Raw genomic sequence first — 10,279 nt, 5'->3', positions numbered from 1 at the left:
TGCGAAAATGTATTTTACATGTTGATCCCAGTTTGGTAGCATTTCCCCTCAGGAAGCTGTTTGATCTGTGTAAGGAAACAATGCTGTAGGGTCTCCTGTGTTTCCACGCATCTTGTTTACAGAGGCACTGACTGCCTTTGTTCCAGACTGTCTTCTCGAGGATGTTTGTGTACCGAACAACCTTGGAAGATAAAGTTAGTGTCTCTCTTTGGAGCAAAAGTCTGTTTATTGTCCAGTATAATAAACATGATATCACCCTTCAGGGCAAAAGTCAAACAGACTTACTGCCAGTTATAAAAGCTGTAGGTTCCCCGACCTTAGTCGAGATTCTTCTGTGATGCAGCTTACTACGCATGCGTGTGTGAGTGTGTGTGTAGTTACTACGTGGCCCTGTTTGTATGAGCCTGTGGGAATCGGGGATCCGGGAGCCAGTGGCCCAGAGATCACAGAAAAACTGGGTGATGCACCCTGGAAGTGGGGGCATAAACTCCAATTCCCCATGGGCTACCTTTCACCAGCGCAAAAGAGGAGCCGGGAGGGGACCTGGATACGTAAGTTCCCCCTCTCCCTTTCTCCTTCCCAGAGACCACTCCAGGCCATGTTTTGCCCTTGCAGCCCCTTAAGGGGAGCTCTGTGCACCTCGTGGGTGCATCTGCATTGTGGCCTGCAGCCGGCACTCATGCACTACAGTTTGTTTCACAGTTTTTCTTGCCTCATTTGCTTTTCCTCTCCCTCACTGCCCTGGGTTTCCTTCCCAATTCAAACAGCCATGTCTTAATCTTTGCCTCAGTTTCTTTTACGTGACAGTTTCCCCGTGTGAGTGCCTGGGTCCAGATCCCCCCCTTTTTAATTTTGACCGGAGTATACTTGACTTGCAAAGTTCCATTAGTTTCAGGCGCACAGCAAAGTGAATCAGATACATACATTGGGTGGCCAAAAAAAGTCATTTGGGTTTTCTGTAAGATGTTACAGAAAAACTCAAACAAACTTTTTTTTTAACCTTTTTATTTTATATTAACCAACAAACTTTTTGGCCGATCCACTATATCTATCTATATCTATATATCCCTCTTCTTTTCCAGATTCTTTTCCCTTTTAGTCATTACAGAATACTAAGTAGAGTTCCCTGTGCTGTACACTAGACCTTTATTTTACTTACAGCAGTGTATATATGTTAATCTCAACCTCCTAATTGATCACTTTCTCCCACATTAACCATAAGTTTGATTTTGAGATCTGCGACTCAGTTTCTGTTTTAAAAATAAGTTCATTTGTATCATTTTTATTAGATTTCACATTTAAGTGATGCCATGTGGTATTTCTTTTTGTCTAAATGTCCTTTTTTAAATAAAGACACCAGTCATACTGGATTTGCATCCCGCCCTATTCTAATATGACTTCGTCTTAACTAATTACATCTGCAATGATTCGATTCTATTTTCAAATGAGATCACATTCTTAGGTACTGGGGATTAGGACTTCAACGTATAACTGGGGGGACACAGTTCTACCGATAAGAAGATGTTACATTTGAGCCAGACTGCAAACATTCAGGAGTTTGCCAGGCCAATAGTGGAGAGCTGAGATTACACACATCATGAATGACACGTGGGTGTGTGGAGTTTTGGAACTGTCTGGTTAATTTTGGGAAAGATGGGAATCTAGTATGGCTGGATAGTAGAGCTAGCTCAGGGCAGGGAGGAACTGACTGAAGATGACTGTGGCAAGGAGGCTAGAGGCTTCGAGTGTCCCAGTGAGGAGGTGGTCCTTTCTTCTGGAGCCCATTGGAAACTACCCAGTCTTTGTTGAACTGACTTTCATTACTTCTTCCTAATTACAGTAGCAATTGCTGTGTGCAACTGTCATATCAGCTGGGCGTTTCCTACCGCTTGGAGGGTTTTAGAGGGATTGAACCCCACGTTCACCGTTTGCTGGTATCCTGGGCTTCCCCTGCTCCCTCCCAGAAACTTTATAATTCTCTTCCTGGAGTGCTGCTTCCTACTGTATCAACCTAGATAAGAAGCCCTGTTTCTCTAGGTTCCATTAAGAAAAAAAAACCTCACATTTCCTGTATTTAGAAACTTTGAAGATCTGAGAGGCTTTGGAGAGGGTGCTGTGGCAAAACCTGCAGCTTCCCGTCTCTCTGACTCCATTCCTTCCTTGTCTTCCTGGAGCAAGAAATCATCTCTCGTTGCTCACGCGGACGAGCTCTGCGACATTCAGCTCCTCTGGGATCTCATTTTCTGTGCCAAGCACCCATTCAAGTATTTTTTCCCAAACAAATATCATTCTCTTCCCATGAGGAGTTGAGAGGTAAAATTCTCTCATGTATCTTTAAAAAGAACTTAGAATATTGGAGTTGTATCACCAACAAACACACCAATAAAAGTGTAAAACTCGCCCATCGTATCATAAACTGTTAATATTTGGTATCTTTTGTTCCAGTCTTTAATATATTTCATAACTGGGCTCATATACACTTTTCTGTAACTAGATTAAAATTTTTTTGATATTACATTAAGGGAAATTTCCAATGTTGACAAAATGAATTTTAAAACCTAATTTTCAATGGTTTTATATTTTCATATGAGCTGAATCAATTTACTTAAAGTTTCCCCGAGGTGGAACAGTTAGATTTCCTGATTTTTATTGTTCTAAATTAGTCCATAGTAAATATTTTGGTGCGTGAATCTTGATCTACCTTTTAAATTATTACAGTATGACAGATAACTGAATGAGAAGTTATTGAGTCAAATGATAAGAATATATTAAGACTCAAGAGGCCCCCATTGCTTCTGGAAAATTTCTTGACACAGGAAAGTAGCATGCTCAGACATGGTCTTTACAGATTACTCGTGTTGCAGAATCTAGGGAAAAAACAAGTAGAAGTTAAATTGAACTATGGCAAGTGGAATTTGGGAGGGTGTGGCTACAGAGATGGGGAGGCAGTTTAGGGATCTTTCTAAAAATAGTCAAAAGGACTTGCTAATTGCTTATGGGAGAAGAGAAACAGTTGAAGAACCAAAGAAAACCACCTAGCTTTCCAACTCGACAGCGTGGAATACTGCCAAGGAGTATATTGATGTTTCCAATACAGAAAAAGACTAGACAGCAAGGTGTGCAGATATGTAGAAGAGGATAATTTGGCTTGCGGCTTTTTTTTTTGTTTGAATAATATACTCATCTTTAATGGCTTTCAGTGGACTCTAATAGAGATATGGAATTATGTTTATTGATTGGGGGAAAAAATCTGTAATTTTTCTTGCTCAAAATATGCGGCTAGCTTTAGAATTCTTTTAAAAGAAGGGGATTGGGGTGGCAACCTGGTTAGAAGAAGTCTTGTCTTAAAGTTGCATTTTTTTTTTTTTAAAGCAAACACCTGTTTTTGTTTTTGCTTTAATTTAGATTGCATGCAGATTTAGTTAAGTAAACGGAGGTTGGAGATTACTAAAGATTCCACGTTAGCCCTGGATCCTACTGCAAGCACCCATTCCTTCTCATTCTGGTGATATAACTCTAGTTTTCCTTGGAAGAATCACCCCTCTTCCACTCTCCCTTCCTGTGGTTTTAGCGCACCTGGCATTACTCTGTGGTGCCAAGGGTGGGCAGCCAATCAGTGTCAATGGTGTTGAAGTCAAGGAGTTTCCAGGAGAACTGCTGAAAAATTCTTTCCACAGGAATTTTTGTTTTCAAAAAATGAAATTTATTTTATTTGCAGGATAGTTTCCAACATTGCAACGGTGTTTGCCGTACACCGAAATGAATCAGTCACGGGTGCACATGTGTCCCCCCATCCTGAACCCCCTCCCACCTCCCTCCCCACCCCATCCCTCTGGGTTGTCCCCAAACACTGGCTTTGAGCGCCCTGCTTCATGCATCAAACTTGCACTGGTCATCTATTTCACATATGGTAATACACATGTTTCAGTGCTATTCTCTCAAATCTTCCCACCCTTGCCTTTTCCCACAGAGTCCAAAAGTCTGTTTTTTACATCCGTGTCTCTTTTGCTGCCTTGCATAAAGGATCATCGTTACTGTCTTTCTAAATTCCATATATGTGCGTTAATATACAGTGTTGGTGTCTCTTTCTGACTTACTTCGCTCTGTATAACAGGCTCCAGTTTCATCCACCTCATTAGAACTGACTCAAATGTGTTCCTTTTTATAACTGAGTAATATTCCACTGTGTATATGTACCACAGCTTCCTCATCCATTCGTCTGCCGATGGACATCTAGGTTGCTTCCATGTCCTGGCTATTGTAAACAGTGCTGCCATGAACATTGGGGTACACGTGTCGCTTTCAATTCTGGTTTCCTCGCTGTGTATGCCCAGCAGTGGGATTGCTGGGTCATATGGCAGTTCTATTTCCAGTTTTTTAAGGAATCTCCACACTGTTCTCCATAGTGGCTATACTAGTTTGCATTCCCACCAACAGTGTAAGAGGGTTCCCTTTTCTCCACACCCTCTCCAGCATTTATTGTTTGTAGACTTTTTGATAGCAGCCGTTCTGACTGGCGTGAGATGACACCTTATTGTGGTTTTGATTTGCATTTCTCTAATAATGAGTGATGTTGAGCATCGTTTCATGTGTGTATTAGCCATCTGTATGTCTTCTTTGGAGAAATGTCCATTTAGTTCTTTGGTCCACTTTTTGATTAGGTTGTTTTTCTGGTATTGAGCTGCATGAACTCCCATGGGGATTTCTAAGAGAAGAAGACGGTAGAGCTGGAGCTGTTGGCATCTCTTTTGTCTGTCTGGCAATGGCATCAACTCAAAAGAAATTCGAACTGGGTTCATTCTGATCACCTGGTTCTGATGGCATCTTGAGCCCTAAGATCCAAGTGCATTGATGCCAGTTCTAGTTTCAGTCCTTTTTGACATTGAAATTCCATTTTTATCTAAAGCCATTTTGATTAGGTTTCTGTCACATACAACTGAAGAAGTTCTTACTAATACATTATTGGAAATCAGAAGAAGGTTCAAGTTTTCAAAAGTTTCAACTATTCAAGACGAAACTAAAAGGAATTCTACTGTGACTACACAAATATTCTTTTTAATATTTAATGGTTGACAAATACGTATGAAACATCTATTGCAGTGCCAGGCACTATGTTAGGCTCTGTACATAAAACAGGTTAGTTTTAAACCTATGGTTACAGAAACACTTTTATGCATAGCATATTAAAAATCAAATCGTTACAATCCATAAGTTGGCTGAATGAGCTAGCTAGAATTGGTAGCATGAATTTAGCCTCCTATGCTTTATATACTTTGTCTTTTATTTCTTTTTGTAAAGACCTGAGGGTAACTAAAATTGGTAGGCAGCAAAAAAAATTTATTTGCTTGCATTTTAGTATTTCAAATGTTTGCAATATACCACACTAGGAACTCATTTCGAGATATAGATTACCAAAAGGTGCTGTAGCTTATATTTAAAATGCCTAACAAATGTGCGCCTGTTGACCAGTAGAATTTAGGGGTCTTTCTCCTGCATCCTTATTTGCATTCTTTCAAAAGGTACAGATGTGAAATCATACCTAGCAATAAAAGGTCGGCTAAGCTTTCTGAGGTGACATGAGTAAAAACATATAAAAAGTAAGGGTAAGAACGAATCAGGGGTTTTTCTATTATTCAGGAATGTTTTACTTTTCAGCCACCCTTCGGCCTCAGCTATCTCTTTCGGTCTTGAGTAGTCAGTTGAGGATTGTTTAATTAAGAATGTTTTTGCTTCACATTCCACCCTTGAGTCATTAAAGATTGCAATGGAAAATATAACAATGGAAAAATAAATTATTTAGATCTGTTATTAACATGATACTTAAATATATATCATGGGATCCATAAGAGAGTGTACTGAAAAAATCTGAAACATGGAAAAAAATATTTCTTATTCCTCACCATCCTACATCTCATAAAAACTATATGTAACTAGGAATGAATGTGCCACAATTATACAGTAACAAAATATTTCATCTTTTCTAAGTTCACTGCTTAAATTTAAATAACCAACAACGTTTCCTTTTTCCCACCAGGGATTTTCAGGGAACTCAGTAGTGAGTTAGCAAACATATTCTTATTTTTTAAAAAAATACATGTCACAAAGGGAAATTGTGTATGCCCTTGTCCAGGGAACCCCACACAGGTTGTTTTATGGCTTCAGAGCCACTTCTCAAGCCTGAGTTCTTTCTTCTTAGCAGGTGTCAGAAGCCTACTCTGCAGTCCTCTTCTCTTTATTCTTGTCGTCCCAAGCCAAAGACAAGCTGTGGAGTGTGGCACATTTCCCCCCAGGCTTGCTCACCTCCCCTTTCTAATTTTTGGCTGCCCTCATTAGAAGAATTTTGATGGAAGACATTTTTCACATACTGAAGTATGGCAAAGTCATTCTGGCTTATATGATTTAACTTAAACCTTATGCTCACTAGAAAAGTCTGTCTTGTGCATCACCTACTCAATGGACATGAGTTGGAGCAAGCTCCAGGAGTTGGTGATGGACAGGGAGGCCTGGCGTGCTGCAGCCCATGGGGTGGCAAAGAGTCGGACACGACTGAGCGACTGAACGGAACTGAACTGAACCATGCACTGTAAGTCTGCTTTAACCATTAAAGGAAAGAATTTATTTATGGGGAATAAAATGGAGGTTCTTTAAAAGACTGAAAATAGAACGACCACGCGTGCTTGCATGCTAAGTTGCCTAAGTCATGTCTGACTCTTTGCAACCCCATGGACTATGGCCCACCAGGTTCCCCTGTCCATGGAATTCTCCAGGCAAGAATACTGGAAAGGGTTGCCATGCCCTCCTCCAGGGGATCTTCCTGACCCAGGGGTCAAACCCAGGCCTCTTATGTCTCCTGCATTGGCAGGTGTGTTCTTTACCACCAGCACCACCTGGGAAGCCCAGAATGGCCATATGACCCAGTAACCCCACTCCTAGGCATGTATCTGGAGAAAACCATAATTCAAACAGACACGTGTACCCCAATGTTCACTGCAGCACTATTTACAATAGCCAGGACATGGAGGTCACCTAAATGTCCATCAGCAAAGGAATGGATAAAGAAGATGTGGTATACATATACAACAAGTTTGAAGGCAGGAGAAGAAGGGGATGACAGAGGATGAGATGGTTGGGTGGCACCACCGAATCTATGGACACGAATTTGAGCAAACTCCTAGAGATGGTGAAGAACAGGGAAGCCTGGCGTGCTGCAGCCCATGGAGTCACAAAGAGTCAGACATGACTGAACAACAATACATATACAGTGGAATATTACTCAGCCATAAGAAGGAACAAAATCATGCCATTTGCAGGGATGTGGATGGACATAGAGACTGTCATACAAAGTATGTCAGAAAGAAAAAAACAAATATTGTACATAATGCATATGTGTGGAATCTAGAAAAACAGTGCAGCTGAACCTATTTGCAAAGCAGAAACAGACACAGATGTAGAGAACAAACTTACAGACACCAAGGGAAAAGTGAGGGGGGGTGAACTGGGAGATTGGGACTGACGTATATACACTACTATGTATAAGATGGGTGACTAATGAGAACCTACTGTATGGCACAGGGGAGCAAAAGGTACAATCTGTTTTTAGGGCATATACTAAGTTAACCTTAAAAACGCATTTCAATATACAGTGCTGGTGGTTTTGTTGTTGCTAAGTCTTGACCAACTCTTTTGAAACCATGGACTGTAGCCCACAAGGCTCCTCTGTCCATGGGATTTCTCAGGCAAGAATACTGGAGTGGGGTGCCATTTCTTCTCTAGCGGTTCTTCCTGACTCAGGGATTGAATTTGTGTCTCCTGTATTTCAGGTGGTCTTCTACACTGCAGGCAGATTCTTCATCACTGAGCCACCAGGGGAGCCCCTTCAGTATACAGTAGGTGCATACAAACACCATTTGACTCCACTTAAACGAGGTGTCTAGAATAGTCAAATTCATACAGTCAGAAAGTATATTCATAGATGCCAGAGGCAGGGGTGGGGACGGGGAATGGAGACTTAGTTTTACATGGGAAGAACCAAGTTTCAGTTTAGGAGAGGAAAAAACTCCAGAGATGGATGATGGTGGAGTTGCACAGTGTGAGTGTACTTGGAGCCACGGAACTGGACAGTTAACTATGGTTAAAATAGTTTATGTTATGTGACTTCTACCACAATTAAAATTTTAAAAAATAAAAAATGAATAATTGTGGTTCAAGCATCCAAAATGGAGTTGGGTGACCATTGTGGATATGGTTTCCACATATAGATATGTTCCTACATCCCTGAGAACTTGAATTTTCTGAACTGCATCAGTTTCAAGGACACCACCAATCAATCTCAAAACAATATCTGCTAGCAACTGCCAGCCACAACCTTATGTTCCCAAGGTCTCCCCTTGTAACCAAGCAACCATTTTGGACCCAATCAATCCATGCTTGCTAAGAACCCTTACTCCTCTCCAGCTCCAAACCTAGTCCTTGACAAACAGCTTATGTAATTTTACAGGTTTTGCCAGAATAAGCCTCCTGCATTTTGTAGACTTCTGTTGTCGTTGTTGTTCAGTCGCTAAGTCATTCTCACCCTTTGCGACCCCGCAGACTGTAGCCCAATTAGCTCCTCTGTCCATGGGATTATCCTGGCAAAACCACTGGAGCAGGTAGCCATCTCCTTCTCCAGGGGATCTTCCCAACCCAGGGATTGAACCTGCATCTTCTGCATTGCAAGGGGATTCCTAACCGCTGAGCCACTGGGGAAGTCCTATTTTGTAGTCCAGGGGAGTACAATTCAAGTGCTTCTTGGGTCTGTGTAGTCCAGTCTATCGTCCTCAGTTTGGCTCAAAACTTGTCTGTTTCTATTATAGATTGGTTTAGTCACTAAGTCGTGTCTGACTCCTGCAATCCCATGGACTGTAGCCCGTCAGGCTCCTCTGTCCACGGGATTTTCCAGGCAAGAACACTGGAGTGGGTTGTCATTTCCTTCTCCAGTTATAGATTGGAATATTGATTATTTCCATTGACTGTTTTATAGCTAATCACCTGGGAATAGTAAAAATAACAACAATTTAAAATGCCTAAAAGCTTGGAAATTTTATGAAGTGCTGACAGTTTTTCCTGCATTGTAGTTCCTCACTATTTTGTTAGATGATTATTGTGAACTAATTGGATTCCATTTCTACTTCAGCCTTCCTGGTGGAGTTCACTAAATCTATTTACGCCTTCATAGTTTACTTTCCATGACACTGATACAGATTCCTTCCTCTGAAATAGCCCTTCTTTCCTGCATGTCGAGTAGAAGTAATGGACAAAGCTAAAAAGGTATCCCCTTGTCTTAAATTGGTAATTTGCATCTTTGAGAAAGCAGAAATAGGGTAACATTCAGTCCAAGGTAGGGATGCCATCTAGGAATCATCACCTCTTTCTTAAAAAGATGCTAGTTTGTTCTAGCTTTTTTTTGTTTTTTAATTAAAATTTCCAAGTTTTGGTATTTCCTAAGGAAATAAACACTGATTTTTTTTTCAGACATCAAAGACTCATATTTGTGTTTTATAAGTTATTCTTTCTTGTAAAGCTTGGGGTTATCATTCTGCATTTAAAATCTTTTAAAACACTGATTTCAAATTATTTTTACAGGTACTGGTAAATTCCGTGAGAGAGGAGGCATTCAGAAAACTGAGTAGGAGAGGAACTGACATAGGACTCATTGCTTCCAGGACCTGAGCTTACAGGCTCGTTCTCCAGCGTCATTAACACTGAAGACATCTTCATCATCACCATCATGCGAGAAGTATCAAAACAGTTGCTGTTCAAAACAGTTCGTTTTTCGAAAAAAAAAAAATCAGGTACCATTGCTATTTATCAAGAAATAGGATCTGGCGCGTGATTTTACGATTTAAATTCTACTTTCAGCTTTGGGGTCACGTATACACATAAGGAAACGTGTATTTAGGAAGTCGGGTTTTATTCTCACGCAATGTCTGGTATAGTGAGCACTGTGAAGCGGCCCGAAAAACATACACACGCACAAGGTAAAAGGAACAATTAAACAAGGAGGTTAACATTCTGGTGTTGATTCTTCCACGCATAAGCGCAGTCCTGGCCGAGGACGGGGGCCTGGTGAGACCGACAGGCGCTCTGCAGCAGCAGGGGACAAGGGCGGCCGAGAGTCCGCCCGGAGCCGGCGCGGGATGCGGTCAGGGCAGCTGAGGTCATTGGTCCTGGCCGAGGACAGCCGGGCTAGAAACGTGCAGCTAGAGGGAGAGCGGGGGATCCCGGGCCCGGGGACTGTCCC

The sequence above is a fragment of the Giraffa tippelskirchi genome, chromosome 7 (assembly GCF_054371585.1).
Source record: "Giraffa tippelskirchi isolate mGirTip1 chromosome 7, T2T-mGirTip1v1.2.pri, whole genome shotgun sequence".
Lineage (NCBI taxonomy): Eukaryota > Metazoa > Chordata > Mammalia > Artiodactyla > Giraffidae > Giraffa > Giraffa tippelskirchi.
Note: the sequence above shows the minus strand (reverse complement) of the source record.